General features: G+C 42.4%; 1 protein-coding gene across 1 annotated transcript in view; it reads right to left on the bottom strand.

Annotated features, from left to right (window-relative positions):
• adarb2 (adenosine deaminase RNA specific B2 (inactive)) overlaps positions 1-11,852 on the bottom strand; it is a 175,021-nt gene extending 163,169 nt beyond the window's left edge. Inside the window, exon 1 of the mRNA XM_047329914.1 lies at positions 10,501-11,852. The gene's annotated coding sequence lies outside the window, so the exon portion shown is untranslated. The remainder of the gene's footprint in view (positions 1-10,500) is intronic.
• Positions 11,853-22,719: the final 10,867 nt, after the last annotated feature.

A 22,719-nucleotide genomic window follows, 5' to 3' on the forward strand; every position in this document is an offset into this window, starting at 1 on the left:
CAGATAATAACCCCGGCCTGCACTGTAGGGCCTGGGGTTTGCAGCCAGCCCCTCCCCTCACATCCCCCTGATCGCACTGCTGTTGCCACGAACAGAGAGGGGGCTCGGAGGCATTCCCCACTGTTCAGCATGATTAAAGCAGCCTCTGACTCTTAACATGGCTCCCTGGGTGGCACATTAAGAATCTGTGCCATGAATTTTAATAGCATCAGTCTGCAAGATGAATGTGTTGTTGTTTTTTTCAAAAGTAACAAAAGATGTAAATGATATTTGAAGTTATTTCAGAAACCGTAAAGGTTCATCATGGCTTGTATTAAGACGATCCTAAACCTTTTTTTCTTTTTCTGTTTCATGCATCCCCACAGTCCTGATCTAGAGTACCACTTCACAAAAAGTGGAAAATGTGTTGGGGTGTAGCAATTCTCCAAATTCATGGTATGTTTTTGAAAATAGTTGTCAATAAATAAAAAGGGTGATTGAAAGTGAAAGAGATTTTATTGTTAATTGTGAAATGCTAGTAGCAGCATTAGAAGACTCCTCAATTAACTTTGTCATTTACTAAACGATAATTAAAAAAATAATAAATATAAAACCTCTTTTTGTCCCAGAGACAAAGATTTATTTGTTTGCCATGAACACATTTTCTTTATTCCCCAGGACGTCTTGAGCCAAGCAGTCATGGTAAGGAAAGTCAGTCATCTGACACATTATATTCTCTATTTTGACCATTTATACATTTAATTGACCTGTTTATTCCTAACTTTCCTACTTTTCACACGTAGTGTTTGTCAAATCATTTGAGCAACTCTACAATCTTTCCATGTAAACCAACAACCTGGGGCAAAAGTAGGTAGGAATCACTCTAGTATAGGATATCCAACTGTAAACGCCCGATACTGTAAGTTTTTTTTCTCAAAGTATCCATTGTTCTGGTACAAATAACACATCTCTTTCTTCGTGGACAACCATTAAGGTTTGACATACTTGGAAATAGATTTATTTGCTTTCGGACAGATGGCAATGAACATGCAGTGTATGACAGCGGCATCAGTCTACTCATCTAACTCTCAGCCAGGCAGAATATTTCCCAAAATGTTGATCTATTCCTAAACTCCTCTGTGTTGGTACCTGACTGAGCGGGATCACAAGCCTCTCAGTTTTCACTGAAAATATCACCTCCACAATCAGTTGTCTGCTCTGGCCATTTAAAACATCAACCCCAGCGGGTGATATTTGTCCTGCGTCTTAATGTTCAGATCCCTGTCTCTTAATTGATGTTATTCTGCAGACAGGAATATTGATGGCGCAGCTCAGCTGGATTGGCAGCTGCATGAATCGTTATTAGCCAGGCAGTTGCACACCCCGGTGGGCTGGGAGGAAGTTCAATAGGCTGCCTCTGATACGGCGTGATGCTGCTGGGCCCCGGGGGAGGTGATCACGGCTCAGACAAGACATAATTAACCATCTGAGGCTGGCAGCCCACAGGCCAGCAGCCAGGTGAGGAGGTGAGAGGGATAAAACCACAGGACAACACAGGGAGGAAGGTAACCCTCTGGTGTACCAACATGCAGGCAGCTAACGGACGTCAAGCCACAATACAGACTCTATAGGAATCTGACGAGATAATATCGGATGACACTGTAATGAGGCCTGTGGGGAAAGTGAGCTGTTACAGCAACAATGTATTAAACGTTGAAGCGATATAAGTTATATACTGTACGTTCAGTACAGGCAGCTGCCAGTGTCGTTTTGGAACTAAAGTATGAATAAAACCATAAGGAAATTCAGCACCAGAATATACAGACATATATATTACTTCATGAAATTATTTGGAACATGTAATAACTGTAAATATAAAAATAAAAGTGCCATGTAAAAAATTGAGCTGAAAGTCAAATAATCCATGGAAAGAAAACCAGGAATTTATAACTGATCATCACCTTGTCATAATTTTACTTTTTAATTTGGATATTCCAAGAACAAAAAAAATGCATTTGTTTCATTGAATTGGAAAACTGCACAATTAAAGAAAACAGATTAGTTCATGTAAGAGAAAAATGTTAGCGCATATACAGTAAATTGCTCAGGCTTTCAAAAGCTTCCCATACCACCAGGCAGATGGCCTCCATCCACACAACTAATCATACAACATCAATTTTCCACAGTTTTTCGTATCAAATGTCCTTAACTGCTCGGGCTTGGAGCCAAACACAATTTAATGAACCAACCAACTTCCTGTTACACCACTAGTGGCTGAAGAGGTTTCTACTGCAGCTGCTTGTCAAAGTGAGATATTTATTTTATTCCATCTACAAACAAAGTAAAAGCGAGCAACTACTCAGAAACCGCGTTTCCAGCAAATGTCAACCTGTTGTTCTCTATTGGGGTTGGGCAATGTCTACTGAATTTGCATATGATGACATGAAACATCATGATGGACGATGACACTGAGGAGCGGGATCACGATTCGGGGCTCAACGATGACGTGATGACTGTCAGCCATCGTACACGATGCTGATGAACCATACAAAAATTCCTCATCTGCACTGTACCTGTTCACTTTGAATATCCAAGTCGAGATGCTGACTGCAGCATCGAGGTGAAGATGAAAGACCCGCGGGTACCCTGCTTAGCTCAGGTCCCGTACTGTACCACTGTAGATTAACATAAACACTCAGGATATAGCTCCAGGACTCAATTTGTCCTATTTTTTACCGGAGATTGTGAAAACCTCGCTAATCCCAACTTTACATAACGGCTGCGTTTTAATCGCATTTGTCAGGGAAGTGAGCCGATGATCATCAGACCAACTCGTCACTGGAGCTGTCACATTTCCCACTACCTCTGCCAATTTGAGCCCTTTCAAAACAAGTCCGGGAACGGCTTTCGCGCAGAGTAATCCATATAGCTTCGGATCACATGTTCTCTCACACACAAAGCTGGGTCTAATGAAACCCAGACACCCTCTGCCTGTGCCTCGGGGCTGGCGGCAGAAGGAGGTAAATTGAACAGCGGCTCGGGTGAAGCAATGTGATGGAGCAGACTATTGTTGTGGACATAGGATTAAACACCTTGTTCATTTTGTGCTTAACACGGATATTGACTTTGTGTTGTCCTACAGTCGGTTCATCCCCTCTCCACACTGTTGACATGGTGACTCGCCGCTTTACGCATTACAGTGACACTAATGTGGTGGCGAGCCAGCGCTGGATCTCCGTCACCTTTCAAAGTCTGACGCTCCCATTCATATTCATTAGATGCATTATTGTGGTTAAAAGGCTCCTTGATGATAACAAGCACACCGCCATCCTTCGCTTTGTGTCTCGTATTGTTGGACGGGTAACATTTAATCAATGAATGGAAATGTTTATTATTCACACACTCATCCATCTAAAGTGAAAAAAACACGAGCTCGTCCAACAGGGCAATACAGTTCTCTTCGAACGAGGGACTGCCGCAATAATAATGGTTTTACAATCTCATATTTGCTGCCGCTGAAACGACTCCTCAAGTAGTCGATAAATCAACTGATTTACTGGTTCCGGTCTTTTTTTGTTCCGTTTTAAACTTTTATATTTTATTTCATAACCTAATAAAAATATATTGATATTGTAATTATCAAATCAATAATTGTTTTAAGATTAAACATCCTGTGGTTCCAGTTTCCTCATGTCAGGAAGTGCTGATTTCCCTACATTTTATATCATTGCAAACATTTCAAGATATATCCTAAAACTCTGGTTTTAGGAGCCTGTTTTCAAACAGTGCTTAGGTTTTACAACGTTGTTGTTTTGTTAAGAGGGAGTCTAATACTTAAAGGTTTAAAGGATCTGCTGCTCCAAAGCAGTTTTTATGAGTGCACTTCCCGTGTTGTAGGTGAGGCAACACACATTACTGTTTCCCAGTGATCGACAGGTGGTGGCAATGCACAGAGAACTGGAAACTTTGGGTCACGTATGGATTTGATGGAGCCAGCCTGGCACAATATATGAAATAAATAATGTATGTTTAAATAAAAGTGCCTTCAACTAGACCACATTTGTTTGATGGCCTATAGGTGCATTGAGTTAATGGTGGTATGAGAGCTTATGATGGCTGCTTCTTTGCTGTTATTTATTTTATTTTTTCGGAGTGATGGATCCGACAGTGACGCTGATATTCAAACAGCTGATTAAGAGCATGACTAAATTACATTTTGTCCAACTCTGGGAGGACATTACAATTAATAAGAGCAAGGGAAAAAGAACAGTGTTGCAACTAATGATCATTTTCATCATCAATTAATTTGCTTTGCAACAACTGACTCAAATGATTAACTGACTTTAAAATAGCTGACGATTAATTTTCTGATGATTGACAATTGATTGATTCACCGACTTAATGGTTTTAGCCGCGGCGCACACAGTTTTTTTTAAATGTGACAGAATTAATGCCGGTGCATATTTCTTTTCATTTGTGGAGACAAGAGTTTCATGCATCTAGCTCAGGGCGCACATCCGGTATTTTTTAAGGCTGGTCCTTTGTTCAAACCGGCAGAAACCTGAGCGACATGCTTGCGTGCACCCGCCGCAGAGAGCAGCAGCGTTTCCAGTCTGGAGTGAGCAGCACCTGCTACTTGGCCCTCTCCAGCTCTGGCCAGTGGGACTTTGATTAATCATGGCTCGACAGCCTCTCCACCAAGATACCAAATTTAATTATGAAAGCGATAAATAACCTTTTCCAGGACTGTATAGATCATCTGCTGCTCAGGAGCCACAACTGGTGAATTATCTTCCCGCCGGGAGCATCCCATCTTTGGTGATAGATTATCGACACGCAGCAGCTAATGCTGAAATATTTATTTACACCCGTAGTAAAATGCTCTTATCATTAATGCCCTGCATCTTCATATAGAATTATGATCATTCTGACTTTATTCCACTTTTTTATTTAATGAGTAAACAAGAACTGGTTGCTTGATGGTGTTTTGCTTAACTTCTGAAAAGCAGTTAATATACAGTATTTGTTTATATATAATAAAATTGTGTCAGATGATTTTACTGTTGTAGCTATAAACACATTACAATCTGATGTACAGTATATTATCAACATTATTATCTTTTCCGCTTAACATGTTTGGTTTTGAAAACGATGATGCAGTGCATGGACTATATGTTATTACCCACAAACTTCTACTCTATTACTTTATTCCGTTCTACTCTCTCAACTTGCACAATGTGTTATTCATTGTTTTATCACATGTCAACCCTTATTTTAAACCTTTCCTTCCCGTTTTCTGTGTTCAAGTTATTCAAGGATGACTCAAAGACAGCTCTTTGGGGTTTGCATACACAGACCATTCCTGGCAGTGTGAAGGTTACAAACAGCAATACAGGCAGGGTGAATTTACACTGGGTAGCTGAGAGAGACAGGATACATCAGTGAGCATCACAAGTGAAGGGAAGACAAGGAGGAGGAAAGAGGAAGGGGAAAAAATCAAATAAATTCAGAGGCAGGCTGGCAGACATTATGTCCATTTGTCACCTTGCACCGCGCGCAGAATAAAAAGCCTCTATGAATGGAGTCTATTATGGGATGAGAGAGCGGCTAAGCTGCTTGCCACTGTTGATTTCTCTCAGCAGTCAATAAATTGAGCAAGGCATAAGCAGGCCGTGTATGTTCCGTTAAATAGCGAGCGCCGCTTGCCGTGTCGCACTTTTCACCATCGCTCGAGCGGCTTCTCATGATAGCCATTCTCTGTATTGATTTGCTGCATTCATGTGCTCACCGTGCAGAAAATGTAGAGGAGATAGATGCAGTCTTTTTGGGAGACATAATGGTCCTGATAACACCTACGGTGCCACAGTCCTGCACATTAAACCAACATTAGCGCAGAAGGGCTGGAGCAGACATCGAATTCCTGTTCTGCACACATTTATAGATCCACACTGAGCTCTCAAGGTCTCATATTGACATAAAACCAGGCCTTGTATCTGCCTCATTTAAATAATTCAACTTAAGACCATCGCATGACATTATGTAAATGCTGCTTCATTAGTCCATCGTTACACTCGGATAAAAGGTAAACAGAGGACTAAAATCATAATGAGAAATTCACGAGATGTGCATCAGTATTATAACTTTGATTGCACTTGACCGTACGCGGTCTCTCTGTGTTGTTTGTAATGGGATTCATGCACTTTGAGAAAACTATCAACAAAAAATACGTCCTCCAGAGCCAAATCCTTCCTGGTTAAATTAAATATCGATATATTGGCTGGTCGATAATAATAATTTTGGTTAATATGAGCCTGTACACATATATACACACACACACACACATATGTTTATGTTAATATATTGGTATCAGAAATGTTTTACTCCCTAACTGTTAATATCAACAAAATTGAAAAAATAAATGTGGGAAAACAATCATGTGATTGTTGTCAGTATTATTTCTTTTGGGATAAAAAAAAAGAAGTAAAAAACAACCTGGGAAGTTATTCCAAAATCTCCTGACAGTGTAATGAGGTCACATGCCATTTCATCTGTTTGCCCTTATTCATTTCCTTAAGCTTGCAAGAGTTCCAACTTTCTTTCTCTTTAATTTAGTCTAGAGGAGACAGTGTGAAGGATGCAAACGTTCTCATTGTAATGCAGCAAAAATAACTTTCTATTTCAACAAGAAAAATACTGTGAGATCTCAACCAGGTGACATCTGACCTTTAGCCAGGCGCCTACTCAGAAACTTATGGAACTTTATGTAAATACACAAGGACTAATGGGCGGCTTGTGTATCATCAGATCTATTTCTGTGTATTAAATAAATCTACTCTGGCCTGGTTTAGTCACACATAGGTAGTTTATTAAGAATAGAGTATGAGTACAGGTCATCCCATTACTGCCGCACTCTTATATCACCGAGATGGAACTGTGCCGTAAGTGGCACAACAACATTTCTCCTACAGGATCCATCAAGTGTCCTGTGTCGTAATTACCAATCTGTGATCTTTCCTCCATCTTTCTCCTTCCCAAGAGACTGTGTTCCTCTTCCTCATTATTCACCCTCAATTATGTGAATAGTGAACAGTCCCGCACTGCTTAATTACTTCATCAAGGAAGATAAGTTAATTGTGTGACTAACCCTGCAAACCTGAGTAGACAAGACTATCATGAGCGCGATTATCATTTTTGTTTGCACTCACACTCTCTGACATTGGGACACTTATTTGAGGTGAGTGATGTCACAGATTTCAAGCTGCCACAATTAAAAACACTGGAATTTTTAAAAAGCAAAAAGGATGTAATGTTTATTCATCAGTCATTTACGCCAAATAAGCAGGTGGACTCGACAATAAGCAGCATTAAGTCAGAATCTCTTTCTGTGGCAGAGGAATGGATTCTCCTTGGGGCCTTGGCATCTTTGTCAACATGTAAAAAAGATGGCAGGATACATGTTGCAGGTATTTTAATTAGTGCTCAGGCTCGCTGCTGGCTTCTCTTCTCTGTTCTCTCTCCACTGCACCACCTTCTCTGATTACTGGCATTACAACAGATTTGCAGTTGATAATCAGATTCCTTCTGAATTTCTCATTACGCTGCTGGAGATGTCACTTGGGCTTTTGAGTTTGCATTAATAGGGTTTAATCTGCACAGTGTGCATGTGTGTGTGTGTGTGTGTGTGTGTGTGTGTGTGTGTGTGTGTGTGTGTGTACACATCACATATGTCAGGTACAATCTTGTAGGGATTCCCAGGAGGCCACTTGTTTAACATTTAGCATTCATATTTCATTATTTCAAATTGGTGGAGAATGATTATATTCAACCCTTAGAGCACAGAGCTTGACAGTTTCAGCAAAAAGAAAAGTGCTCATTAAAGACACCATCCAAACTCGGTAACATGACACACTGCATAGTGTGAATTCTGCCTGTGGAGGTGCACAAACACCAACCAGATTTGCATTTTTAAAGGGAACTGGACCCTTAATTGTGATATTGAATCACACCTGAATAATCAATGATGAAATATAAATATCACTGAAACATTTCACTTTAAAAACCATCTATCTGATCTCTTGTGGTCTGAATTCCTTCTTTGTCATTTTTAAACAACAATTTCTAAAGGTTGATTTCCAGTATTAACATTTTAAGGGTTCATTAACTTTACTATTCCAATGTCAAATCCAGACACAATTCAAACTTGGACATCCAGAAGAGTAAAGGTTGTGAAGACGGGGACTGGCTGATGAGTTTTGATAAAAGGAACATTACCATTGGGAACGTAAGCTGGAGCTTCTGGAGTGTAAATGTGTCTAAATTTGACTTTATTAACAAAATTTCTGAAGCAGTGTCATCCAAATAGGCTCCTCCCTCAGCAGATGCTCACTTGCTCAACGTGGCTATTTGAAACATCACCCTTACAAATAACATGTGATGTTCTTCATAGTGATCAAGGACGTACTACCGTAGATAGCAGACTTACACAAATTAGCCATAAACTATAAACCATGAACTAAATCAGAAATGACTATATATCCAGATAGATAAGATATCCAGTTCCATAGAAGTTCAAATCTCTGTGGTCCTTTTTGCCTCGGCACTGCAGTGAAATTGCCAGGGCTGGGCTGTGACGCCGGGAGATTCCATGTTTCTGTGTGTATCTGTTTTGTGATGTGTGTGGGTGTTTGTGTATTCTTCCTCGTAATCAGCAGCTCATCGCCGTCGCCTGTGGAGGCAGCCACAGGTTCCACTCATCCTCATCAGACTCTGGCAGCATTAAGACGTGGACCTCGCAGAGACGCGGCATCGCCAGATTATCATACCAGTAACACTATGGTGTTGAATCACCGGCCACTAAACTACAGGTTTAGTTTCTTCCTGTGTCTCGTTGAGCTAAGAACTAACTCGGCGTCCTTCTCTCCTGCCTGCAGAGATCCGGGATCGGATCCCGCCGAAACAGACTCATTCCACAGGCCACGCAGCGCTCATCAGCTGGCTCCCCCTCCAGTGCTGCCTCCCTCCACACTACCTTCGTCTCACCGTCAGAATCATCTTCACCGCCATCACTCCCCAGCCTGCCTCTGCTCAGCACTACCTCAATTAAAACCTGTTCCTCCTTTCCCCCCCCAATCCGTGTCTGCCTGCTTTGTCCGAAACGCGCCACCATCCGCGACAGAAACGAGAAGGTGATCCATACAAAAGATATTGTACCGCACAAGCCAATGACAAACGCTAACCTAGATATTAATGCCGAAACAAATGTGAAACTGCACCCATTAACTTTTTTGTTCTTGATTAAACTGTGAAGCGTCACGCTGCAGAACTGACTTGTAATCAACTTCCAATCATTAATGGCCCCCGTTATCTGCACCTGGCTCCTCAATAAACAAACATCTCATTGGCCCCCCACCGCCCCCCTGACCCCCCCACCAATCACTTGAAAGTTATCACTCTGAGTGGCTCATCTAACATCATCAGTGATACAACTGGCTGATTCCGGGGCCCTGGAGGCAGGAAACTCCATCAGAAGAAAAGCTTGCTCACTTTCCTTTGGGCTTCACATCACTATTTTTTGGATCCTAATCACGGTTCGGCTCAGTCTGACTCGTTGTCGTTGTTGTTGCTGTTGTTGTTGTTGTTGAGGCCTGCGAGCCCGTTTTAATCTGCTGACGGATTCATGTCATGTCAGAGCAAGATGCTCAAAGAGGTCTATCATCATTCATTTGTGTTGGTTTCTGTTTATGGGCCACTCTCTATTGATGATTACCATATCGGAAGATCTTTAATTAGTGGCTTTTGTGCAGAGGACAAATGGGAAAACAAAAGCACAGTGCGGCGCGATCAAAAAGAGGAGAAAAGCGCCTGATGAATAAACCGTTTAATTATAAATAAATAAATAATTAAATATAAAATGAAAGGTAACATTTACAAACAAATTAGTGTAAAGGTCACTTTTGTTTGAAAGTGTTCAGCTCATTATTGTTTTTTGTTTAGCCTGTTGTGTTACATGAATCTCAGCTGTGCCAAACATTTTGTCCACTGTCGTTCTTTTATTCACTCAGAAAATACGCAATAAAAATATATTGTTCCTCTTTTTATTAAAACCTGTTACTGGGAGAAAAAAATTGAGTGGTCAATAAGACTAGAAAAGTGCAAATTGTTAAAGTGTAAATATAGTCCATTCATTTGCACCCGTTACGCCGCGCGAGCGCGCCATGCACTACCCGGAAGTCGAGAGACAGGAAGTTCTCCATCATGTTGGACAAGTATGAAAAGTTTGCAGCGTGAATAAGACAACAACACAACAACACTGAGGAACACACGACACAACCACTGAAGCCAGAATACTAATATTGTCACCACTTCAACAAACCAGCAGCATCAGTCCCCGCCCGAGCTAAGCGACCACGGTGACGTCGTTGTAACGGCCAGTGCGCAGCAGGAGCCATGTTCTGCGCACGACACCAATCAAACCCACACGGTTACACACAGGTACAGCAGCAGCAGAGTCCGAGAGCCTACCTGCTCATGAGACACCGCCCTCCGGTGCGTCTCCGCGCCGAAAAACATCCTGGAACAGTCCGCAGCCGCACGGTGTCGTGTCCGTGTCCGTGCCCCCGGGTGCCCCCGGGTGCCGCCGGGTGCCCCGCCATATTCCGTAGCTGGTTGGTTGTTGGCAGCGGAAACGTGCTTAAAAAAAAACAACAACAATGCGGTCACATAACACCAGCTCGTCTGTGATGAGGGGATGAAAAAAACAACGTTGTGTTCAACTTGTCAGCTGTCTATCGACGCATCCAACAGGTTGTTGGAGTTTTGGACATTAATTGCCAGACCACTCCACCGAGCCTCAACAGGTCAGGCAGAAAACAGCGCCCCCTGCTGGCCGGAGTCAATGAATGCGCACGCACTGCACTGACATCGCTTGCTCGACTGTAGATGACGTGATGAATAGATAGATGGATGAATATGTGGGGCTACATTAGCAGTGAGTGACCAATATCGATTTGAGTCTGAACGTGAAAGCAAGGTTCAGTTTTAATAGTCAGGCTACTTATTTATTTTATGGATTGTATCTTTTAAACTTTTATTATCACATCACATAGCGACAGGCTGGGCTATAGTTGGATACTAAATAATTCTGCAAATAAAATGTGGTTACAGTGAAGTTTTATTCGATTTTTTTTCTGGAATACAGTTTAAGTGTAATCCTTACTTTGTTTTTCGGTGTTTCCCTTATTTCGGCCCCTAAAAGACTCTCTAGGTTGTGCTTATATTCTCTCACATGGGGGGAACAATGCACCTTTGCATTTCATTGGTCGCCACTCTTTTTCTCTTCCTGTTAAACCCCATTTCAGTTGACCGTTGGTCCCAAGGGACAAGTTTCACCTCCGACTGGACTCTGTTTCTGAGCCGGGACAGCAAAAGATCACATATCTGCAGAACGTCTAAAAATCACTCCAAGTTGATTTTCATAGCTTGATCCTGCGAGCATTTAGTTTTTTTTCCCGTACTTTAGTACAATCTGGGGGACATTTTTGGCGTGCTCACGCAGACAAACATGAAAACATCAGGCCAACATGCAGCCCCCATTGTGTCCAAGCGTAGAGACGACTGCATCTGACTGAGGTTGCTGTGTTTCATCCTGTCTATTATATGAACTGATTTGGCCGGAGACCCTTGCCTCGCTGCGAGCCAAACATGATGTGATGCCAGCTGACACATCATGACGTCCCTCCCCTTTGCTGACTCCGGGCGCTCTGGTGGAATCTGGTGCTCCACCTCACAGCCTGTAGTTACCCAAATATCACCTTACTGGTTTATGACAGTGGGCTGGAAACAGCATGAGATGTGAAACACAGAAACACAATTGTCTGCCGGCTGGAAGAACTCCACCTCTGCATGTTAGAGGAAGATAAACCTTGAAATGTGCAGAAAGTGAGAATAAAATGTTACAGGGTGTCATACGCGTGCGTGCCCACTCACACACACACACACACACACACACACACACAGATTGGCTCTCGCAGGAACAAATGGATTTCTGTGTCAAGTTGCATCGTTCACTCATCAGAAATAACTAACAGCATGACAGATGTGAGTGAAGCACAGTTTGGACATTTCAACTCTGTGTGAACTATTCAGAATGTTTTACTCTGAGAAAACAGTGAAATATAATTTTTTAAAAAGACAGTTTCACTAGGTAGAATGGAATTGTGTGTTCATAAAGAGACGACACACTTGTCGACGCCACAGTGTTTCCGGTTTTGTTCTGCATAAATAAAGATGTATTTCTCTTCTCAGACAGATATACATATGCCCGTCCTTAACCATGTGCAGATAGATACAGTGAACCCGTCAGTGGATGCATTTTCAACTTATCAAAATGACCTTGGCTGGCATCAAACAGGGTGCTTTACAGATAAGCTATACCACAGCGACTTAAGCAGTGTGAAGTAACGCAAAACATTCTGCCTGCTCGTCTCACACACTGTGCGGCGCCCTGGCAGTATGGCGGCCCTAACCAAAAGGCAGACACATATATAAATAAATAAGTCGGCAGGAGATGTGCTCTTGAAGCTGTATTACTGGGCTGACGGCTTAAGCTTAGGGAGAGGGAATGAGAGACAAATTTAGCGGCAGATCTTAGAATAACTAGGTGGGGATAAAGCTTATAAAAAGTGCAAATGGCTGCACTTCTGGACAGTGTGTGCTTAAGGGCCCCGGGATGAAGTGCTGACTCTAATGTGTTTGCAGTTTCATCGGAAGGGGTGAAAAAAAAGTTTTAATGAACTAATTTAGACATTTCAAACCTCAAGAAACTTGAAGAGGGATTACAGGAACCTTCACAACCTTTGACTGTGCAACACTGTGATCCAGTTACGAGGGACAGAAATTAATTTTTTCAATATGCTGGATCAATGGGAATAATCAACTCTGCGAAGCTTTCAATAGTAATATTGATTCAATGACGGCCGCACCCAAAGCATGTACAAATAAACTACAGAGCAGAGCTCGAGGAATAAAGACATGATCCAAAAACCAACAACTACAGTTAAAATTTAAAAAAATATATAAAGTTTTACTGTTAAAATGTCTTAGTAATTGCAAACATGACTTTCTGAGTTCAGGGTTCTGATCCCACTGAAGAACCACTGATTAATTCTCAGCAACATAAAAAGCACAAATAAAAAAATATGTAAGGGTCAAAAGAAAGTAGCCAAGTGTGAAAAACAAGACATCACAAAGACACGGTTTCCCACCAAGATGGTTACAAAACTCATTAACTGTATTGTGTCTGTATTGTCTACCTACTTGAAAAAGGTCAGTCCACTCAAGAGGGAGACTGAGGCGCTCAAAAACGGAGACTAATGAGCACACGGTTAACCGTAGGAGTCTTGGGCTATTTCTGCCATTTTCGAATGCTTTCGATGTTGCATTCATATAATATACCACATAAAAAATGTATACCATGTCAATGTCTGTTACCTTTTTTTCAGCAAATGGTTGATTTGTTACAGACGTGAACTTCCATAGCCGAGGCCGCGGGTTCGAGCCCCGACCAGTGTGGTCAAAGAGTCACCAGCAAACAATCATTCTCCAAAATCACGTACTGCCCCTTTAAATGCTTTCTTGTTGTCCTGTGGCTCTACTGTGCCCTTCTAAAACGATTACACACATAAACACTGCACATCCCTTTAACTACTATTAACTGTGGCCTGCGCAACTTACACACTGTCAACTTGAATAAATCTAGTTAAGCACCAGAATATATTCTCCACCCAGTCCATCCTCTTACCCTCCATAAAAAAAAAAAAAGAAAGAAAAATGGGCAGTGTGAGTGCACCCTCAGCCTCTGTGACCGGGACATCTGTTCTGTGGCAGATACTCTTCCCCGTAGACCTGCACTCTTCCACAGCTGGGCGTCGCCCTCCTCAAACGCACACACACGCGTTTCCTCGTTCCACTCCTACATCTCCTCCACTGGAGTCAATACGCTGCTGCTCCAGGAGCTATTACCGATATGCTCCGGCCAAGTGTAAAACCTCTATCTGCCACTTATCAGCACACCAGCTCTCCACTACAAAAATTTCCCATTATGCCTCCACCTCCAGCACACATGAAATCCATGTTAGGCCCATTTCAGGCTCTGAGAGGAAGTTTGATCTGATTGCGGAAGTATCATCCGGAGAAAGCATCATTATATAATCAAAATGCTTTATTTGACATACGAGGAAACAAAAAAACCCTCCAGCGACTCATTAATAGCTTTTATTCATAATATTGCCAGACAACGCTCAACTATCTTCATGGTGAGTATATGGGGTAAGTAAGATGAATCCAATTTAGTTTATTAAACCAAATGAACAGTTTCATGATAATGAAACACCAGACTCAGCTGGAACAGGTTTTTCTTTGAAATATAAAAGTTCTGGAGATTCATTGGCTTTCTAAGAAAGCAGAATTACATTACCTTACATCTCTGTTAGGATCTTCATAAGCATACATAATAAAAGGGCTTATTAAAGATGTAATAAATGAACTTCTGTGTGAAGTCAAATGGATTTGGCGAAGGCTGCGGGATAGAAGCTCTCGCACTAACACACACACACACACACACACACACACACACACACACACACACCCGCACACACGCGCGCGCGCGCGCACACACACACACACACACACACACACACACACACACACACACACACACACACACACACACACACACACACACACACACACATACACACACACACACACACACACACACACAGACACATTCTCGCTCGCAGCTAGAAAAGAAAAGAGACTCAGGGTCCTATTATGCTGGAAGAACAAGCAGAGCCGTCAGAAATGGATTAGCCTTGTAAAACATATTTAGTTTCAGGTTTGAGACAATGAATGAGCCATGTTCTACTCAGGGTCTATTGGCAAAACAAAGCACTAAGGGCTCCAATGAAAACAACCTGTGTGATGTGATAAGTGAAGTCTGTTTGTGTGAAACAAACACCTGTGCAATCACACCTTCAAGTGAACCATCCGCATTAGATCATCATCATGAAAAATCATGTGATTAAACATGTTTTTATAAAGAGTAAAATTATCTATAGACCTTCTAGGTCGTTGAGCCTTGACTGGACAGACACAATGACTCCTCATGGGGTCAAGAGGTCTCTAATTTAAAATGGAGGAAGTCCATGAATGGCTCTATAAACTGGCAATAAAGTTAAAATCAGCTCTGGAAGCATTCCTTACCTGGAGAAAGCAGGATTGTGCAATCCAAATTAAGCTGTTTTCATTACCTGTATCACCTGGGGCAACAGAAGAGGTTTGATAGTGCAAATAAGACTTGAACAGGTTTGGGTATAGGGTAAGCCAACCCATCTCTTGATGTCAAGAAAAACAAAAAGAATAATTACCACACCTACCTTGTTGGTTTCTTGAGATATGCTTGGTTTAAGCCAGGAATTGGGATCCTTGGATCGACTGGTCCTCCTCTCCACTTTATTGCACAATATTGGCCAAGAGTCGTATGATTCAGCCTTTATAAAATCCATACATCTGCAAACACACGGCGACCTCTTCTTTAAAAGACATACAGAGCGGAGCGGCTCTGCTTTGGTTATTCCACGAGCACGTGCTGGACCCTGGGGCAGGCTAATTTTGAATGTTATAATCTATTTAAACACAACTTAACAATATTGATCCCCACGTAGAAAGCTATTAATGTGAGGGCCCTGTGGGCTGGGAGGGCGACTGGCTCACTCCCCTCTGTCATTTATTTCAAATTTCACCATGCGAGCCAGCGTCCTGCAGCATGATGGGGAGTTAAACTAAAGGATCACATATATATGTGCAATCTATCAACATCATAACAGTGTGTAGTTTTCCATGTGTGTCAATTTGAGCACAGGTTGACATCAAAAATGCGAACAAACTAAAATATGTCATATAGTAAGTGTATGGATTCGCCAGCAGGCAATACAATATATGGGTTGATGTTTATTTTCTGTGTTTTATTAACGCAAGATAAGTTTAATTAGACCAAACTTTTAGAAAAGGCAATCATACTTACATACACTATGATTATGCAGACAGGATTTGGTAATTTGGTAGTTTTTTTTTATCTCATATAAACATTTGTTTGCTTACTCTTACTTGGAGTATCTTCACCTTTAACATTGTTGGAGCCTATATGTTTTAGTCACAATAAAATAACGTCATATAAAATAATGTACCCGTCACGGGCAATTTTCCTGTTGTTTCCGTAAAAAAGTACACAGAATATAAGCAGTGTTTTTGCAGAGTTTGTGTTTGAACGCTCCGTGTGTGGTCGGCACTAATTCAGTTTCAAATATCAGATGACCGCATTGCACAATAATCAGAACCCAGACGGATTTTCGGGAATCCTAAATCACAATAGCGTCAATGTTTGCACAAGAGATCATGTGCACTTTTTCATTAAAAATAAATCCATGGCTGCTCATATACTTCAGTGCGCCAGCCTTGCTTATACAACACCAAGTGTGTGTGTGTGTGTGTCCTGTAATCAATCACATTGAGAAGGGCCTCGCAGGCACACACATCCTTGCAAGTACAAACACAAGCAACACCCACGTTTATACATGCGCCGAGAGTCAGCTGCATGTGCCACGTAATTAAAGCCCAAATCATGATATGTCAGAGCCCTTCCTCATGCCCCGCGGCTCCTGGAAGATGTCCTTCCTTATCAGAGCCATATTGATCTGAGCCGGAGGAGAAGCTGGTCTCGGGGAATTTGTGTTCATTTTGGAAGAGGACAGAGCTGTCAGCGGGCCAAAGATTAGCCCGTCTAAAGAGCTTTTCTTACAGCATCCCTAAATAGTGTCTGGCTGGATGCAGACTATGAGAATCAAACCTCAGTCCCGCTGTGCGTGAAATGAATCACCAACCGTACGTGTCATTTTTTCCCCCCCAAACGCATAGGGAAGTCGTGGGATGGGCTTTTACCTGCACTAGGGTTCATCAGTCTGTCATCAGGACTTTGCACTGACAGCCGCCTAAGTTCTCAGTGCTCTCGCATTTGTGTTGTGAGAAGCAGTTGAGTGATTTGGAAATATCCTTTACGAGTTCAATTTTTGAATTGCTCCTTACGAAAAATGTCATGTTCAGGTGCTGTTACACAATCCCTTTAAGTTCGACAAATAGGATCCAAGTTGTGATCAGTTCTGGAAATTAGAGTCTGGCGACTAGAGCCATGGACTCAAATGAGACATAAATCAGAAAAGTTACGTCTTGAGACTTGACTTAAGTCCTTGAAGCAACTCAAATCAATATTTCTATATGAGCAATTAATCAAATGGCTAATTAAAGCTTCGCTGCGCTGCCCAGAAGTAAGAGTACAAAAGTATTTGATGACATTTGATTGGTCAGTAATGCACGCTTGGCTCTGGTATAGATGGGTTGTGTCCATTGAAATCATCATAAGGAATCCATAAATCAAAAAAGGTAACATGGATTCAGTGGGTGCTTTTAAAAAAACAAAAAAAGTTGCATCAATGTTATATCAGCGCAGGTACTTTTCTCAAGTTGAAAGTGACCCACCCCGCTGTGACCCCTGTCCCCCCTGATGGATCCCCCTTGTGTTCATTTATTGAACCCAGGTAGATGAATCCAATTAGTGTTTCTGTGTCTCCCTCGTCACGGCTACGACTTTTCCGCCTTCAAAAAGCCTGGGATCGCCTCTGTATTTTATACTATGGCTTTTACAGGCCCTCCAATGTCAATGCATCAAAGGAGCCTTGTGCCAGAATCCGTCAACCCCATCATCTGGGTGAAGTGTCCTTCCTTGGCCATTTGTACCCTCTCGCACCTCGCGCCATTACCTTCCACTGGCTAACTGCTCTTCAGGTTTCTTGTCTTTCTGACCTGCGTCTGAGTCATACTTTGCTATATATTCCATATTATGAAGCCTGATAGAGTGAGCGTTGATGCTAGGGATGAAATCTCTCAGCTCTCATACTGTGGTAAGACCAGGGTAAATATAACAGCAGCTCGGTGAAACATCTGAAAATTACATTATATTATATCATCTTACCTCGAGAAGAACTGTAGACACCACTTCCATCTTTTCACTGCTTTCCCATTAAACCCATATTAGATGATTATTTACTCTGCAGGGCTCTGGATCTGCTCAGTCATGCATAGCCGATCTCTTGAGTCCCCTCCGCAGAGCCGGATGGATGTGGGGAAAAAAACAAACCTCAAGGATAATGGAAAATTGATTTTTATCTCCCCCATATCTGTTTAATAATATGATTAACAGTGAGCTTGACACAGCAAGTCAAATTAATAATGACGTGTGGCGGGAAAAAGGCAATCAATAATTGACGAGATAAATATAGATAAGGGGTTCATAATGCTCCCGACGCGGGTCACGCCGATAACGAATGGAGCATTAGCATGTGAATGATAATCAGGAGTCATTAGGCAGGTGTGAATAACAATACAATAGCGTGGTGGCAACCGCGCTCTGACATGACCTCTCGCACTCCGAGGGCAGCCGGTGAAATGAACTGAGCCCCGCATCTCCCTGTTCGTCAGCCCGATCGGAACCTAGAGGTCATTCGGCTAACCCCCCCCCCCCCCCCCCCCCCCCCCCGCCCCGGACGCAGCTCCGCCGCTTCCCCCGAATCAAAAGTGAAGTGGCGGCTAATGAAAACGAATGGCACATTTGTATATCGTTAGCGCCGAGCGCGGGCTCCCGGGGGGGAAGTGTTGGGGGCGTGTGAACATATAGTTCAACAGTGATTACGCCGAGGTTAACGGCCGGCCTGACATAAGTGTTAGAGTCCTCGTATTATGTCGATTCACTGAGCTGTTGAACCATTACCACTCTCTCCCCCTCACACTCAGATAAAGGTATTTGCCCACGGCGAGACAGATGTACTTTGCATTTATGAGAGCATACATTATGTTAGACATCAAACATTTGCTGAACACTGCAGGGGAATCTCATTTCATTTCAGTCAGGTCGCGGTTTCATCCCCGAGTTTTGTGCCTGATACCGTTTCCTGTTTGATACACACGTTAGAAAATGCAGCTGGGATTTGCACAGAAGTGTAAGCGGCAGAGGTGCGGGCAGAGACCCGGCCCCTAACTTATCATCTTCCTGCTGAAAACTATAGGTTTTAGATGACAGGGCTTGTAAATGGGTTATCTAAAATCCAATATATATTGGAAGAGAGATCGCAGGGGGAAAGGCACGCTTGACTGTATCATCCTGATCCATAACTTTCCCCTCCCAACCGGGGGCCCATTTATTGTCAGTTCCATCCGAAAGATGGGTCTGTCAGTCGGGTGGGAGTTTCGCTGCTGTTTATTTTCAAATCAATACTCAATTACTATAAGGAAGATCCACTCCCTTGCCCATTTTCGAGATGAAATTATGGACTGCAGCAATAACACTTAGTCAAGGCAAAAGCGGGTGTCATTAACTCACAACTGGGGAAGGATAAGTACACCAGGATTGTATATAACAACTGGATTTCTAACCCCCTCCTCCTCCTTTTACCCTTTTAGTTTCTAATTAATCACCATGAAAAAGACCCTTCACAACATGACGGATGACCCGAGAAAACAATTTTCACTCTAAGAGCCTTTTAATTTTAAACTCTGAGTGCTCATTGACTGAAACTCCCAACAACCCATCAATGCTAGTTTTTAATGCACTTCCTCTTTTGTTATTGAGAAGAATGGAGAGGCAGTGAGGCCCCGGCTCCTCCTCATAACTCATGCCATCGATTTGCTAAATGCCAGACATTTGCCATAGGAGAGAGTCCTGTCAATGGGCCTGGCAGGGTGTGTGTAAATTACTCCATTAGGGAGCATTTTTGGTTATTTATAGTTGAGAGAGAGAGAGATAGAGGTTAGGCTGCATAAATGGGCATGGATTGCACACTGCAAGTCAAACACACCCCTGGTTTAGTCCTGTCACATGAAGAAGTCCTTTAAGTTGGAGGGGAAAAAATCCTCCAATATTGCAGCGTGAAAAAAAGTAAAGGCATCATTCACCGTAACACATTATGACAGACGGACTTAGCTCCGGCGAAAGCAGGCTGGACAGGTCCGAGGGCAACGTCCAAACCCCGGCGGAAACTGTGACAAGCAGTTCTGTTGTGATTATTGTTAGTGTCCACGCCAGTTGGACGGGTCGGTCAAAACAGTCCTGTGACGTCGCGACACGTTGGAGAAGATGCTGTCTTTTGTCGAACGCGAGCAAAAGAGAGATGGAAGGAAAAGTTTAGTTTGGGAACGGATCCGGACACAAACAGGTCAGAGCTCTCTTCAGTCGGCGCTTCAACTTCCAGCGGCGTGCCGTTCAAGAGCAGACTGTCATCGCCTGCTGATCATCAGTCACTGAATCAGATCATGGCACATGGCATCGGAGGACAGAATCCGTTTACCACATTAAATTAAAACCCCTGTGAGTGGGAGTTTTATCTCTGCCAAGGAGGTTATGTAATTGTATTGCTTTGGTTTGTCTGTTTGTATAGCTGCTTTCAGACATGCACGGAATACTGGACATCTTCCCACGATTTTCTGGAGGGCCTGTATACGAGCAAATGCCCACAAATGCTGCTCCGGTCGTTTTTCCGGAACTTTTCCTGCCAGCCACCTAGAAAAATTTCCAGAAAATGTCAGAGTGGGAATACAGAAGGGAGACTGCAGCGGAGTTATGGTCATGTCCTGGCTCCCCCATGCTCTATAACCAGATGTCACAGGATGTCCGTCTGACTCAGACGATCTCCTGCTGCGTTTCTTCATACGAGAGAGGCAATGTTTGGATCCAATTTTTCCCAGACAATATCCAGAGTTCATGTCTGAGAACAGCTTGTGTTAGCAGGATTACCCAAAAAGTTTTGGACGGATCTGAATGAAAATTTGATCAAAGCCAGGTCTCAGGTATGGTTTGATTAAGTCTACATCACATAAACTGACTCTGCGTGAGGTGAGAATGAAGCTGGATCCACATGTCCTGGTGCAGAAGGGGGTTCCTCTGTGTACGAACAGATTCCCTCGTACGGCCGTGCTTCTTCGTCTTTCATTTCCACTGCTTCATTCAATCAGTCCACACGAGAACAAAGAGCAATCAGGCACTTACTGGGACCCAGTACATGTGACCTGTGCCATGCCAAGACCAACAATAAAGCTTCTTCTGGAGCGGAGACAGCTGAATAATGCAGCATCATTAGATAATTGTAAACATATAGAGTTATCAATTTATGGAGTGGGCGATTGTGCGTTCTTGTTGTGCACAGTGCAAAGTTATTATCAATCATGGAAACAATTCCAAAAAAAAAATCCTGTAGCTGTGCATGGAATAATATGCAGCTGAAATACTGTCATACACAATGTAGCATTACAGACACAAATAATCTTCCTCGAGATGTCTTGTTCACACCGCTGAGTGAGCAGTTATATGGCCACAATCAGCAGGTTATTGTCTGAGCCGTCATCTTGAATGACGACATTGCGGGTTTCGTTGCTTTTATTTTGCACCTGCTGAAATATTTCTGCATCATGGCCGCGTTTAAAACCTGTTAACTGAAGTGATCGCTGATGAGGCTGCATTCGAACTGATTCAAAGTAGTTCGGGGAAGTCACATGGTACAAGATAAATCAATAGCTAGCTCCGCAGTGAGAACAGTGGTTCAATATAACATCCTCAGGAGACACACTTATCAGATCATTCCCTGAATTTTTACTTTTTATAACTTGACTTTGATGATATATTCTGGGGGGTTTTTGTTTTTCCTCTAGTGTGCTATAGTTGTTTTTTTTTGTGCATGTAAACGGTCTGCAAAGTTAAAAAGCCCAAAGCTCCTCTCCCCAACAGAAAACTAACCAAGCCAGATAAAGTGAGAGCGGAGGCCGACACTTCCTACATGAGCTGGAGGCGGTTGACCAATCACAACAGAGTGGGCCAGATAAATGATGCTGATGCGTTTTCTGAACATTAGAGCATGTAAACCTTTTCAAGTAATAACCAAAAAGAAAATGATGAACCTAATTATGAGCATAATATGTCCCCATTTAATTGAATCACACAGGGTTTCCATGTAAGACGTCTCCCAACGGTTCAGTTGAAAGTGTCTGACGCTAAAATGTGATCCTTTTTAACCATCACTGTTTTTCTTTTCTTTCTTTTTTTTTTAGAGTTGTTCTTCTATTTATATTCAGCAGGTCTCGTTTCTGTGCCACCATGTGTGTTGCCCGTGGACATACAGGCAAAGTAATATTCACAGATGCCACACAACCTATTTTACTCATTCAGTCTGTCACAGTAGTGTGTTTAACAGAATAAAAGCCAAATGGAGAGTGACAAAGTGCCCCTGAGGGGTAGTGATATTTTTTGCATCGGCTCTTCTATGACACCTTGATAAGGCAATTATAGAGTAATTACCTTAACAAGTGGCATTAGAGAAAATTATCCAAATTTTTCTACTAAAAAAAACACCAAATCAGTGGTGAGTGAATTTCTGAATCTCTAATCAGCATCTCATTAAGTGCTGCAACTGCCTGATTCAGGCAGCCGTCAATGACAAACGCAATTAGTGCAACAAAACAACAAAAATGTGACAACATTGTGCCAAACAAGGCAGATAAATCCGTCACACCCTTCAGAGATTTCTCATGTTTATTCAATTCATAAAGGCTAATTGCATTTGGAGAGTCTGCGTGCGCGATTCCAGC

Source organism: Scophthalmus maximus, chromosome 21, assembly GCF_022379125.1.
Source record: "Scophthalmus maximus strain ysfricsl-2021 chromosome 21, ASM2237912v1, whole genome shotgun sequence".
NCBI classification, from domain to species: Eukaryota; Metazoa; Chordata; class Actinopteri; order Pleuronectiformes; family Scophthalmidae; genus Scophthalmus; species Scophthalmus maximus.